Source organism: Athene noctua, chromosome 14 (assembly GCF_965140245.1).
Source record: "Athene noctua chromosome 14, bAthNoc1.hap1.1, whole genome shotgun sequence".
NCBI lineage: Eukaryota > Metazoa > Chordata > Aves > Strigiformes > Strigidae > Athene > Athene noctua.
This window is the reverse complement of record NC_134050.1, coordinates 246,704-259,862: the sequence shown is the minus strand read 5'-3', so window position 1 is coordinate 259,862 and position 13,159 is coordinate 246,704.

Sequence of the window (13,159 nt, the reverse complement as noted above, 5' to 3'; positions counted from 1 at the left end):
CAGCGTGGAGGTCTCCGTCCTGTACCGCTGCAGGCCAAGAGCGGAGGAAGTCTGGGCAGCAAGAGGAGGCAGGAGAAGGGCGCTCTGGGCAAAGGGACCTCCCTGTCACCGGGGCTGTGGTCGCACCAGCGTGTCGCCAGGACCTTTGGTGCCCTGGCCGGCTTTGTGCCGGGTGACCCCCCTGTAAGCAGGGCTCGGGTCTTTGGGTTTTTGCCGGCCTTTTGCCGCGTCACCCCGTGGTCAGGCTGCCAGGCAGGTGGCAACCCTCTAAGGGGGGTGAGCGGCGCCGTCTCTGCGGCCGGGGCGGGAAGCGGAGCTCCTAAAGCGCGCCGTGGTGGGGAGCCGCAGCCAGGCCGGCCGGCCTGTAACTTGGGCGCACGGGGGGGGGCCTGGCAGCAGGGCCGGGGCCTCTGCTCTGTCCTCCGGGTGGGGGAGCTGGCGCCTGGCTGCGCCTTCCTTCCGAGCACCAGCTCCTCGAGAAGCAAGACAAGGCATCGTGAAGGAGCTGCGAGGCCAGAGCGAGGGAGAGGAGGAGCGGCGGGCTGAAGAGAGGGCTGGGGGGAGAGGAGGGAGCTCAGGGCAAAGGGGCCTCCCCACGGCACCGTTGCCGGCACCTTTGGTGTCCTGGCCGGCGCTGCGCCTGGTGACCTCCCTGTAAGCAGGGCTCGGGTCTCTGGCCTTTTGCCCCCTTGCCCCGACGGTTTGGCTGCCCGGAGAGAGCGGCACCGTCCCCGCACCGAGGGGCAAATGGGGCTCTCTGGCCCCCAAGCCCGCCCTGTAGGCAGGGGAGGGCTGTTTCCCCGGCCCTGGCGGCATTCTGCCTGCTGGCGGCCTGGCCAGCGTGACCCCCTGGAGTCGGGGCGCGTCGCGGCACTTGTCCCTTGGTCCCCCGCGAAGCCCCGTGGCACGTTGAGTCCCTCTGGGCTCCGTGCGTCCGGGGGGGGCAGGTCCGAGGCTCTGCTCTCTTGCTCGCGGGAGGGGACGGCTCCCCAGACATTGGCTGCACAGAGCTCGCTCTCTCTTCTGGGAAGTTTTCTTTCCCCCCGTCCGTGTCCGTGTGCCTGCCTGTGTCCGCGTCGGTGCGAGTGAGCGAGTGAAGGAGCTTCTTGTTTAGGCCCCCGTTGAAATCGCTGCAGCGTACTTAGCTTAAACTTCCCGGGAGGGAAAGAGGGGCTCTGTGCAGCAACAGGGGGTCGGTCCCCGCTGAGCCCGCGAGCGGAGGGCGAGTCCCGGCTGGCCCCTCCTTTCCAGGGACGGAGCCAAGCCGCGCGGTCGTAGCACGGCCGACGCGCGACCCGCCCGCAGTCTGGGCCTGGGTGGCTGCCTGTCCTGCTGGCGACCTGCCAGCGTGCCGGCCCCGTACTCGGGGCGAGTGCCACGAGCCGTGGAGCCCTCTGACCCGACGGCCCTGTAAGCAGGGTTGTGCCCGTCCCCCGCCCTCGGCAGGAGGAGCGGGTAGCGAGCGGGCGTCTGCGGCCCCCGGCCTTCGAGGGCAAACGCTCGGCAGTTGTGTCCCCTTCACCGAGAACCGCGGTAGCCTCTAGAAACGCAGGGAACGGCCCTGAGCCAAGTACCTGCCCCAGAGTCCTCGAGACCCTCCCAGAGTTGCCCAGGACGCTCTTGTCCCACAGCAGCCGTGGTGACAGGGAGGGCCCTTTGCCCGCAGCCCCTTTCTCTTTCCCCGGTTTCAGCGTGCCGCTCCTCCTCTCGCTTGCCCTCGCCTCGTACTTTCTTCCGCAGGCCACGGATGCCTCTTCCTTCTGTCTTCTCCGGGAGCTGGTGCCCGGAAGGAAGGCGCGGTCGGGCGCCAGCTCCTCTGCCTGGACGACGGGGAAGCCGGCCGCCTGAGGGACCTTCCCTCAGCGTGCTCTGGCCCCCGGCCCTCCTTCCTCCCTCCTGCCCCCTGCCCCGGCCTGAGCCGCCTCAGACCCCATTTTCTCACCTGGTGGTGCCCGGCGGCCTGGGGGCTTAAAGCATAGAGGGAGAGGGGACAGGGGTACGGCAGGGCAGGGGGAGATTTAGGGGGACAGGCAGCACTTGGTGGGCCTCAGCCGCCAGCCCCTTGCAACCAGCTGCTCCGCAGTGACGCGGCAGCTTCTCCCCAGCGATGAGGAACCCCCCTCGGGAAGTTCTGCTTCCCCAGCCCCCAGAACCTCTTGGGAAAGGGCCGCTGCTGCCGATTCACCTGCCTTCAGGGCAGACAGCGCCCAGCACTCTCGATAGTGCTTGGCTGGCGCCTTGTGTGGGGCGGCGGCCCTGTTAGCGGGGTGCGGGTCAGGGCGCCCCTGTAGCGGAGAGGAGGGGCCTCGTGGGCCTTTGGGACCGGGGCTGCCCTGTAAGTCGGGGCCTGGCCCGTGCCCTGCAGTCCCGGGCACTTTGCAGTCCCGGCAGCGGCTCGAGCCCCCTGTAAGCAGGGGCGCAGCCTCTGTGGCCGCCGCTTTGCATGCCCAGCTCCATTTGCCCAGAGTGCCCGACTCCGAGCCCAGCTCCAGCGCCGGCCGCAACTCCACGTGTGGCAGCACCGGAGCACCGATTGGGTAAGAAAAGCCGATCTGTGAGGGGTTTTTTTTTTTGGGGGGGGGGGGGGGGGGGTGGCTTATATAGGATTAGGGGTGTGGGAGGGCGGCTGGGGTTGGCGTGGTGCCGGCGTGGTGCCGTGGCCGGCTCTCGCCGGGGACCGTCGTCCCTCTCAGACCTGACGGCACCCTCCTGCACTTGCAGCACCTGGTGGTGGAGAAGGGAGAGACATCCACCGCATGCGGAAGGCCGTGCGAGGCAAGAGTTAGCAGGAGGAGCAGCGAAGGAAGTCTGGGCAGCAAGCGGAAGAAAGAGAAGCGTGCTCTGGGCAAAGCGCCGCTGCGAGGGGTGGAGCGGCCGCCTGAGGGAAAGGGGAGCGCAAGTCGGCGCTGCGTCAGGAAGAACCGGATCGACTCGGGGCCGAGGGATTGGAGCCACCTTGGCGGGGGATCAAAGCTGCGGCAGGGTGGGGGGGCCAGTGCCGTCACCTAGGAGGGGCAGCAGAGCTGCGGCAGGGCGCGTGGGGGGGACTGGAGCTGCATGAGGAGGGACCGCCATCACCTCAGGGGCTGAGGAGGGTCCAGGCCCCGCCGGACGCTGCCAGGAGCCCATTGCAGACGAGTGCCCGTCACGGTCCCTGCACGAAGCACTGGAGCACCGACTGGGTAAGAAAAGCCGATCTGTGAGGTTTTTTCGGGGGGGCGGGGGTATAGGGGTGTGTGAGGGCGGCCGGTGTTCAGGTGGTGCTGTGGCCAGCTCTCACCCAGGACCGTCGTCGCTCTCGGACCTGATGGCATTCTCCTGCTCTTGCAGCAGTTGGTCGTGGAGAAGAAGGGAGAGACATCCACCGCGTGCAGAAGGACCTGCGAGGCAAGTGCGAGCGGGAGGAGTAGCGGCAGCGGTCCGGCAAAGAGGCGAGAGAAAGCCCTCCTGGGCAGGGGATCTCCCTGTCACCTGGGCTGTGTTCGCCTCCAGCGTCCCTGCCCATTTGGGGATGTTTTCTTTGCCTCGTGAGCAAGTACTCGGCTCTTGGTAGTTCTCCAGTTTTAGAACCTGCTCCCATTCCACCTGACGATGACCCAACTTCCTGAAGTTTTCTCAAAACTCCTTCCTGTACTTGGATGTGGCTGCACCAGCCGTGGGGAGCGGGAGGGCTCTGCAGCCACCCGCAGCGCCCTTTGAGGCTGCGTGGGATGCCGGGGGAAGAGCAGTCGGGAGCAGGGTTTTGGAGGTGGATTCCCCTGCTCTGAGTGCTTCTCTTTCCGCACCTGTACGGGGAAGGAAGCGGCTGGATCTCAGCCTCTGGAGGAGCACGTTCCTCTTCCCTGCCCCAAAAGGGCGTTTGTGCCCACCCTTTCCCCATCTGTTCAGTGCCGGGGGTGCTCAGTCAGATGCTTTCTCCAACTGGGTGTTCCCCATTTAGCTCCTTTTCTGCCCAACTCGGCTTTAACCGCTGCCAGCCACGTGGCGCTGCGCGTGGGATTTGAACCTTTGGCAGCCGCTGGAATGTTTGCGGCGTGTGTTGGTCCTGGCTGCTTGCAAGGGGACTCGGGGTGAAGCGCTAAGGCTTGGACAATAGGGCCAAGCCAGAGTTGACTTGTAGACGAGTCCTGTGTATTTTATAACTGTTAACCATTGTGCTAACAGGTATTTTACTAAGTGATAACCAACCACCTATTCCGATGTAAAAAGTGGAAGTATCGAAGCCTGAACAACAGGCCCTGAGCCGAAGCTGCTCACTCAGTATGTCATCGTTAGTGAAACAGGTGTGGAAGACGTGGCTCTCTTGAATGTACATTTATCTTTCTTTGTGTGGGGATAAAATAACCGGGTCGTGGAGACCGTAGTCTGGCCCTGTGGCCTGACGTGAGCCCTTGCACCTAGTCTGCCTGGGTAAGCAGAGGAGCTCCCTTAGCTTCTCCCCTGAGCCCTGGCCAGGCTCCGGGGGAATCTAATGTGAGATTGAAACCAGATATTTCCGCTCCAAACCAAGGTGCCAGCTCTTCTGGCTTGCCGATTTTGGGGTATAGAAGGGTGGACCCGCTCACAGCGACTTTGGAGGCCTCAGCTACGGGTGGACGCACCGCGTAGGGTTTCCCACTTGCCGGGAAAGGCTCTGCAAACCCTCGCTGTAACCGGGGCTGCCTGCGGGTCTGGGTGATGGCAACGGGTGCAGGTGCTGAGGGATCTTTTTTAATCGCTGTTCCCTCTCTCTCAGGCAGTCAGGATTTGATGCGTTACCCTGTATTTTCCTGTCTGTGTGAGTGCACTATTCCGTCTTTTCTTACTGTGTGTTTTCTATATTCTTCTGTTATTATTTAGCTATTTCTAATAAAATACGCCTGCTCCTTTCACTCCGGTGTCTGAGTTGAATTGATATCCCTAATCAGCAGAACAGGGGGAGATGAGGTGGCGCTTTCCAGAGCCGAGGTCGGTGTCGGTTTGGCTTTGGGCTGAGCTGTAGCCGCCGCGGCGCTAGTTCCTGGCAAGGGGACGGACGTGGGAGCTGTCGGGGCCAGAGCTGCCGTAAATATAATCAGACAGCTTGCTCGGGTTCTCCAGCTCCTAGCGTACGCTCCAGAAGAGCGGCTGAACGCGGGCAGAAATGTTCCGGGATTTATCTGGGTTTTTTTTTTAAAAAAAAATTATTTCTGCTATCACCAGGATTTGAAAAACTAAATTGGATAAATGTGAGTTTAGGAAAAATATCTAACGATACGTGTGCTTTTAATAGTTACTGTACTGGTCTCCCAGGGACCGAAGTTACGCTGTTTCGTCCTTAAAACAACTCTGCGCTCCCGTGTCGCGTTGTCACAGGCTTTCCTCCCCCTTCCACCCGTCCAAAGAGCCCTGAGGCTGCTCTGACCGACACTTCGGTCACCCCGCTGAGTTCTGGGTCACAAGGCGAGACTGCGCTGCCCTGCGCTGCGGCCGTGCCGGAGCTCCTCCCTCTCCGGGGGGGGTCATAAGATTTGGCAGCGTTGGTCCCGTCGGCCCGCGCACCGGAGCGGTCTCGCCCAGCGGCTGCTCCCGCTGGCCGGGGAAGGTTCCCCCGGCGGGGAGAGGCGACCTGCGGCGTGCGGCTGCGCCGGGCGGCCCCCGGAGTGCGCGTGCGCGGCGGCGGCCCCGCGACCGGAGGACCGGCGGCCCATAGAGCGTGAGCTCGGAGGAGTGACGGGCATCTCCGGCGTTTATTAACGGTGCCGGTCGCTATAGTTACCGGGGGGGGGGGGAGCGTGGGCCGGGCCGGAGGAGCCGCAGGGGCGGGCAGGGAGGCTGCAGGCAGCGACCCCTCCCTGTCCGGGGCCGGTGCTGGAGGAGGAGCCGGTGCGAGCCGAGGCAGGAGCGGGGCCGCGCGGCCGGGCGGCTGCGGGGAAAGGTACGGCGGGACCGGGGGCGGAGGCCGCTCCGCGTCGGGGCCGGGCGGCGGCGGCGCTGCCCGGAGCCGCGCGGGGCTGCGCTCGGCCGGGCTTCCGGGTGCGCGGGCGGCGCGGCGGGAGCCGTAGTCACGTGCAGGGGGCTTCCGGTCGGCCATGTTGGCTCCCCGGGGCACGCCGGGAGCTGCAGTTTCTGCGCTCTCGGTTCCCCGCAGCCGCGGCGCTGGCGGGCGCGCGCGGCACGGCACAGCCCTCGGTACCGGCGCGGCCCCGCGGCGCGGCCCGAGACGCGGTTTTGTGGCGGTTTCCCGCGGGCTGCCCGCGGCTCCCCGAGACGCGGTGTGCCCCCGGCCCGGGGGTACGCATGCGCGGCCGCGGCGTCTCCCGGGAGTGCGCATGCGCGGCGGAGGTGAGTGTTGGGGCTGCGGCCGGGCCGGTCCGCGGCAATAAGGGTCCCTGCTGCCTCCGTGCCCCCTCCCGAGGCCGCGCTGGGGCCGCGCGTGTCCGTTCCTGCCCCGGGGATGCCGCCGGCTGCGCCCAGCTCGGGCTGGCGTGGGGTGTCTCTGCCCGGCCTGGCGCTCCTCACGGCTCGGGGACCAGAAGGGACGGGCGGAGCCGAGCCTTCCCGGCCGTGGGCAGCGGGGCGGGAGCCGCCGCGGCTGGAGCTGGAGGGGCGGAGAAAGGGAAGGAAGGAGAACGTCAAGGGCATGTGGGCAGCAGCCGCCTCGCCCTGCAGGAGGAGAGCGCCTGCCTCTCCGGGTGAGCGAGGAGCCCTCTGCACAGTCCGCAGCGGGCCGGACCGCCAGCGTGCGCCCGGGGTCTGCGCGCGTCACCCCAGGCGCGGAACGGCCGCGGAGCGAGCGAGCGAGGCTGCGTGTGTCGGAAGCCACGTCTTGTAAGAGCCGAGAGACACCCGCGTATTCTTTTAGGGGGAGGTCAGCCAGGCGAGTGGAGTTTCAGAAGAAGAGGAGGGGCAGGAGGAAGGAAGGAGAAAGAAGCATCAGACCTGTCCAGTTCTCCCGGCAGTGCCGGGAGCGAGAGCCGCGGTGAGTCCCGGGCCCTCGGGGCCCTGTCACTCCCCTTGTATGTCCCAGTCCCTTCCTGCCCCTCTCTTTCCCATGCTGTGATTTTTTTTTTCTTCTCTATACGTTTTCTTTCTATTCTTCTGCCTTGCTCCCCCTTCCTCTCTCACTTTCTCTCTCTTGTCTTGCTGCTTCCTTTTCTTTTTCTGTCTGCACTTCTGACTGCTTGTTCTGTACCTTTTGCATCACTCCTCAGTCCATTTCTCTCTCGATCCTTCCGTTCTGCTCCTCACTTCTCAGTTTCTCTCTCTTTCCTCTGTCTTACTCCTGCACGTAGTGTGTGATTGAATGAGGTTCTGTGTCTAGCAGGCCTCATCTCGTAAGAGCTGTGAGACACCTACATCTTCTCATAAGTGGAGGACAGCCAGGCACCTGGAGCTGTAGAAGAGGAAGGGAGAAGGCAAACAGAAGGAAGAGTCTGACCTGTCAAATTCTCCTGGCAGCACGGAGAACTGCAGTAAGTCCCGAGCTCTTGGGCCCCTCTCATCCCTCTTGTGTGTCCTGGTCCCTCCCTGTCTTTCTCCTAGACTCCTCTCTTTCTGGTGCTGCTCAACTTTTTTTGCTCACCTGTATCTTCCGTCTTGCTTGGAGCATCTCCCTGTCCCCATCTTGTAGGTCTTCCCTTTCTCTGCCCTGTACCCTGCCGCTCTTGCTGCCTTTCTCCATCCCTCTCTGTCCAGCTCCCTGTTCCTATTGATGCCCCTTTCTTCTTCCTGCACCCGCTGCTATTCCCTGCGATCTCCATCTCTCTCTTTCCTGCTCCCTGTCCCCCGTTTTTCATTCCTACCTCCGTCCCTCATCGCCTGTCTGGCCTTTTTCCTCGGTGTCTTTCTCTCTGGCTGACTCCCTTCTGCTGTTTTTCATTTCCTCCCTATCCATCTTGTTGCCCATCGCTCTTTTGTCTTCTCTCTCTCCGTGTGTCGCTGTCTGTCTTCCAGTCACTGTTCTTTAATTCCTCCCTCTTCCCTGTAGCTTGCTGCTATTTTTTTTTCCCTGTTCTCCATCATGCTCTGTCGGGTGCCCTGTCCCTGTTTATCAATTCCTCCCTCTGCCCTGCGGTCTGTCTTTTTTCACCATTTAATTTTTGCCTCGCTCTCTCTCTGTCTGGCTCCTTGTGCCAGGTTTGCGAATTCCTTCCTCTGTGCCCCGTACCCCCTGTGATCTTTGCTGCTTTGTGGCCTGTTTCTGGCTGGCGCTCTGTTACTATTCAGTAATTCCTCTCTTGATGCCTTGTAGTCTGTTGCTTTTGTCTTTTCTCCATCTCTCTGTTCCCTCTGTTTTAGAATACCCCTCCTCTTCTTTCTGTATGCATCAGGAGTAGTTTTTGGCTCCAGGTCTCTTTTTTTCTGTCTCTGTCCCTGTTTCCTAATTCTTCCTTCTCTGCCCTGTCACATGTAGCTATGTGATTTGTTTTGTGTTCCTTCCCTGCCCCTTCCCTCCATGGTTTGCTGTCCTGACTCCCCATAGCTGTTGCTTTTTCCTCCCTCTGTGCCCTGTTCTCTGGAGCTTTTTTGTCTTTCTCCCATCTTGCTTGGTCTAGCTCCCTGCCCCCTGCCTTTTTTTTTTCCCCTCCATGTCTGTTGTGCCACCCATCCCAGCTTTTTTTTCTGCTGCCTTTGTTTTGTCTTCTCGTATCCTGCATCTTGGTCCTCACGTTTGGCAGCTTCCAGCTCTGCCCAGCAGCTTGTTGCTCCAGGAACCGACTGACTGTTCCCGGCTGGACTGAGGAGCGTGGCTCCGGGAACAAGCGCCAAGGTGTGCCAGGGGCAGGGGCAGCATTAGGGGCCCTGAGCCCCGGAGCAGACTCACTCCCTTCTGGGACTTGTTCTGTGTGTGACTGAATAAACACTTGCTGGCTGCCGGCTGCCTTTTGTGCTTCCTTTGCCCCAGGTGAGGGGCTGGGAGGGGTGATGATGCTCTGTGGGGGTGGGTGATGGCCTCCAGCTGTGGGCTGGGGCTGGAGGGGCCCCAGGTGTGGGCAGTGAGGCTGATGGCAGCGGCCCCTCCCTGTAAAGGGCTTGCTCCGGGTGGAGGGGCGGGTGCTGCTGTTAAGAGCAAGGCAGCCGTCGGAGGGGTCGGTGTCAACCAAGGGAGGAGCAGAGCAGTCGCTGAGCATTGCTGGGCCCTGGCTGCACCGAGGGAGAAGGTGAGTGGAGCCGTGCCATCAGCTGGCAGCTCCTGGGGAGGATGGCGGTGCCTGCAGGGTGGCAGTGTTGGAGGTGGTGGCAGGGGCTGCCCCGAGCCGGTGGTGAGGCTTCTGGGTGCATTGGTGGGGGTTCGGAGGGGTGAGCAACGGTGTTGCTGCAGGGTCAGAAAGCAGAGAAAACCGCCTCTCGCAACCCAGCGGGAGCTGTAGTCCTGGCGTGTGGGGTTTCTGGCCAGCCGCGTTGGTTCCCTGGGTCACGCTGGGATGCGGGGTCTTACAGCGCTGGGCGTGCAGGCGGCCGTGCCGCGTTGGCCAGCACGTGCCAGGAGCTGTAGGTTCTGCAGACTCGGCTGCCAGGCAGCTGCACCGCTCATGGGCGCCCGTAGCGCGGCGCAGTCCTCGCTACCGCCGCGGCCCCTGTGGCGCAGCACGAGGGATAGTTTTGTTGCCGCTTTCACGTGGATTCCCGGGGGCTTCCAGCTGCTCCCCACCAAGCGTCGTGCCCGTTCCTCGAGAGCGTGTGCGCAGTGACGTGCCGCTCGGCCGCCGCTCGCGCGGGGGGTGGCGCTCGCCTGCGCTAACCGCTGCCTGGCAAACGCCACACGGTGCTGTCGGTGGGCGACGCAGAGGTGCCCCCGTGCCCCACGCTGCCGCCCGCCAGCAACGTCAGTGCGATGCTCCGATGCCCGTGGGGGGGTGCGGCCACGCTCGTTGCCCCCTCCTGGTAAGGAAATGCTGCCGCCGCCCCACGTCACACTGCCGGCGGGCGCTCGGTGCGCAAAGGGCAGGACTGCAGCGCCGGCCCCGCACAGGTGTGCGGCACCGCCAGAGCCGCCTGCCTGCTGCCGCAGCGTGAGGCTTGCTGGGCGTGATTCCTGGTGGTGGGCGAGGGCCGAGGCCACCGGTGAGGCCAGCCAGCCCCTTTGGCAGGTGTGGGGGCCCCTCCTGCCCGCTGGCCACACGGCAGCGGTGGGGCAGGAAGCTTCACACCGCCTCCTGTGTCAGGCCTCCGCTCTGCTGGAGGTGATCCGGGCCGGGGGAGCCCCAGGGAGTTACCCGAGGGCTGGGACAAAGGCAGAGGGGAAGAAGATGTGTGTCCCCCGGGGGTTGGTGCCGAGTGCCTCCCCAGCTTGCCAGAGCTCCCCTTGAGCTGGTACTGGCCTCGCCCGCACCGTGTCCTGGCCCCAGGTCTCGCACCTCACCCTGAAGCCCGTCCCGTAGCCCCAGGTCACCCCCGAGCCCCGCGGGGATGGCGGCAAGCCGGCCCTTGGCGCCTCCGCAGGAGCCCCCGTGGAAGGAGGGCTCCGGCCAGGGGCGATCTACGGTAATAACGGCAGTCGCTTCACCTTCTCCCAGAGGCCTCACCGGGGCCGTGTTGGAGAATGGCTTGCAGAGAGCAAGGCCGTGGGTCTCTGCAGGAGCTGATTGCAGCCATCTGAGGTAAACAAAGGAAACAACCCAGGGTACAGTTATGCTTACAATGGACTGTTATGTTAACAAAGAGAGAAACTGAGGTACACCATGGCCTTGAGTGTGATGGTGAACAACCCTGGGCAAAAAAAGGCAGGCCAGAAGAGGGAAGATGTTGGGACATATCTGAAATGCCACAAGGGGCTGGGATATTATAATGTAGCCTTTTACATGTATCCAATAGATTTGTGAGTAGTATGCATGATTACAATATTGTAGAGTGCTTATGTAAGGGGTGATTTTTTTCAATAAAGCTGAAGCTTGCTCTATCATTCACGTTGAATCGGCTGCTTGCTTCCTCCACCTGCTGCAGGGCCTCGCTTGCCTGTTCCTTCCCTGGGGATGCTGTTGACTGGACCCACTTCAGAACTGTGTGGGGTTCTCTGCCTGCCCTTGTGCTCCTCGCAGCAGAGAGGTGAGAAGGGACAGGCCCCTGGGACGTTTTCTGGCTGTGGACAGGAGCTGCCACAGCTGAAGCTGGAGAGGCCTGAGAAAGGGAAAGAAGAAAATCAAGGGCATGTGGGCAGCAGCTGCCTTCCACTGCAGGAAGAGAGAGCCTGCCTCTCTGGGCGAGGCAGGAGCCCTCTGTACAGTCCGCAGGGCCGGACCACCAGCGTGCGATCAGGGTCCGTGCGCGTCACCCAGAGCGCGGTACCGCCGCGCAGCGTGCGAGCGAGGCCACACGTGCAGGAAGCTGCGTTTTGTAAGAGCCGAGAGACACCTGCGTGTTCTTTGAGGTGGAGGGCAGCTGAGCGACTGCAGCTCCAGAAAAGGAAGGGAGGAGAGAAGGAGAAAGAAGGGTCTGAATTGGCAAATTTTTCCTGGCAGCGCTGAGAGCGACAGCTGCGGTGAGTCGCGGACACTCGGGCCCTGTTGCCCCTCTTGGACGTTTTGGGCTGTCCCCTGGCCCCCTCTCTATCCCATGCTGCTATGATTTTTGTTGTTATTTTCTTCCCTGTACCTCTGCTCTCGTTCGTTCCTGCTCCCACTCCCTCTTGTGTCTTCTTCTAGCTCTCCCTTTTTCTTTCTTCGAGATGCTTGGTCCTGCTCTCTCTCCTTCCTTTGTTTCATCCTCCCTTTCTCTCCTGTAACCTAGCGCTGTTATTTTCCTTGTTCAGTTCTTGTTTCAGATCGGCTTTGGGGTCTCTTTTTACCCACAGCTTTCTCTGGCCTGTTCCCAGGCATTGTTATCCCCTGCGAGCCTGTCTGCCGCTCCATGTGCCTGCCTGCCCATTTCCCTCCCTCCTGGTAATCCCGCCTCTACGCTGTGCCCAAGCTCAGGCCGCCCCTGCTCCTGTATCTCGGCTTTCGGCACGCCCCCGGCGCTTTCGGCACGCCCCCGGCGCTTTCGGCACGCCCCCGGCGCTTTCGGCACGCCCCCGGCGCTTTCGGCACGCCCCCGGCGCTTTCGGCACGCCCCCGGCGCTTTCGGCACGCCCCCGGCGCTTTCGGCACGCCCCCGGCGCTTTCGGCACGCCCCCGGCGCTTTCGGCACGCCCCCGGCGCTTTCGGCACGCCCCCGGCGCTTTCGGCACGCCCCCGGCGCTTTCGGCACGCCCCCGGCGCTTTCGGCACGCCCCCGGCGCTTTCGGCACGCCCCCGGCGCTTTCGGCACGCCCCCGGCGCTTTCGGCACGCCCCCGGCGCTTTCGGCACGCCCCCGGCGCTTTCGGCACGCCCCCGGCGCTTTCGGCACGCCCCCGGCGCTTTCGGCACGCCCCCGGCGCTTTCGGCACGCCCCCGGCGCTTTCGGCACGCCCCCGGCGCTTTCGGCACGCCCCCGGCGCTTTCGGCACGCCCCCGGCGCTTTCGGCACGCCCCCGGCGCTTTCGGCACGCCCCCGGCGCTTTCGGCACGCCCCCGGCGCTTTCGGCACGCCCCCGGCGCTTTCGGCACGCCCCCGGCGCTTTCGGCACGCCCCCGGCGCTTTCGGCACGCCCCCGGCGCTTTCGGCGGGCGGGAACGGCGCGCGCCGACGTGAGGGGCGGAGCTTTCGCCTGAGGCGAAGGGCGGGAACGGCGCGCGCAGCAGTGAGGCGCCGCGCGGCCGCCTGAGGCGAAGGGCGGGAACGGCGCGCGCAGCAGTGAGGCGCCGCGCGGCCGCCTGAGAGGAGCGGGAGCGGCGCCCCCGGAAAAGGCTGCTCGGCGGTCGGCGCCGCCTCGGCGGGGACCTCATCGGCTCGGCTCGGCTCGGGGCGGGCGGGGGTGGACCCGAGTCGCCTGTGGGGGGGCGAGCGCCATTGTCTGAGGGGCTCAGGAGAGTCCTGGACCCGCCAGGCGCGGCAAGGTGCCTGGAGCAGACGAGTGCCCGGCGCAGTCGTCCCTGCAGAAGTGCTGGAGCACCGGCTCTGGTGAGAAAAGCCGATCTGTGAGGTTTTTTTCGGGGCGGAAGGGGGGGTTGGAGGGCGGCCGGGGTTCGGGTGGTGCTGTGGACACTTCTCGCCGGGGACCGGCGTCCTTCTCAGACCTGACGGCACACTACTGCCCTTTCAGCAGCTGGTGGCGAAGAAGGGAGAGATGTCCACTGCGTGTGGAAGGACCTGCGAGGCAAGAGCGAGCGGGAGGAGCA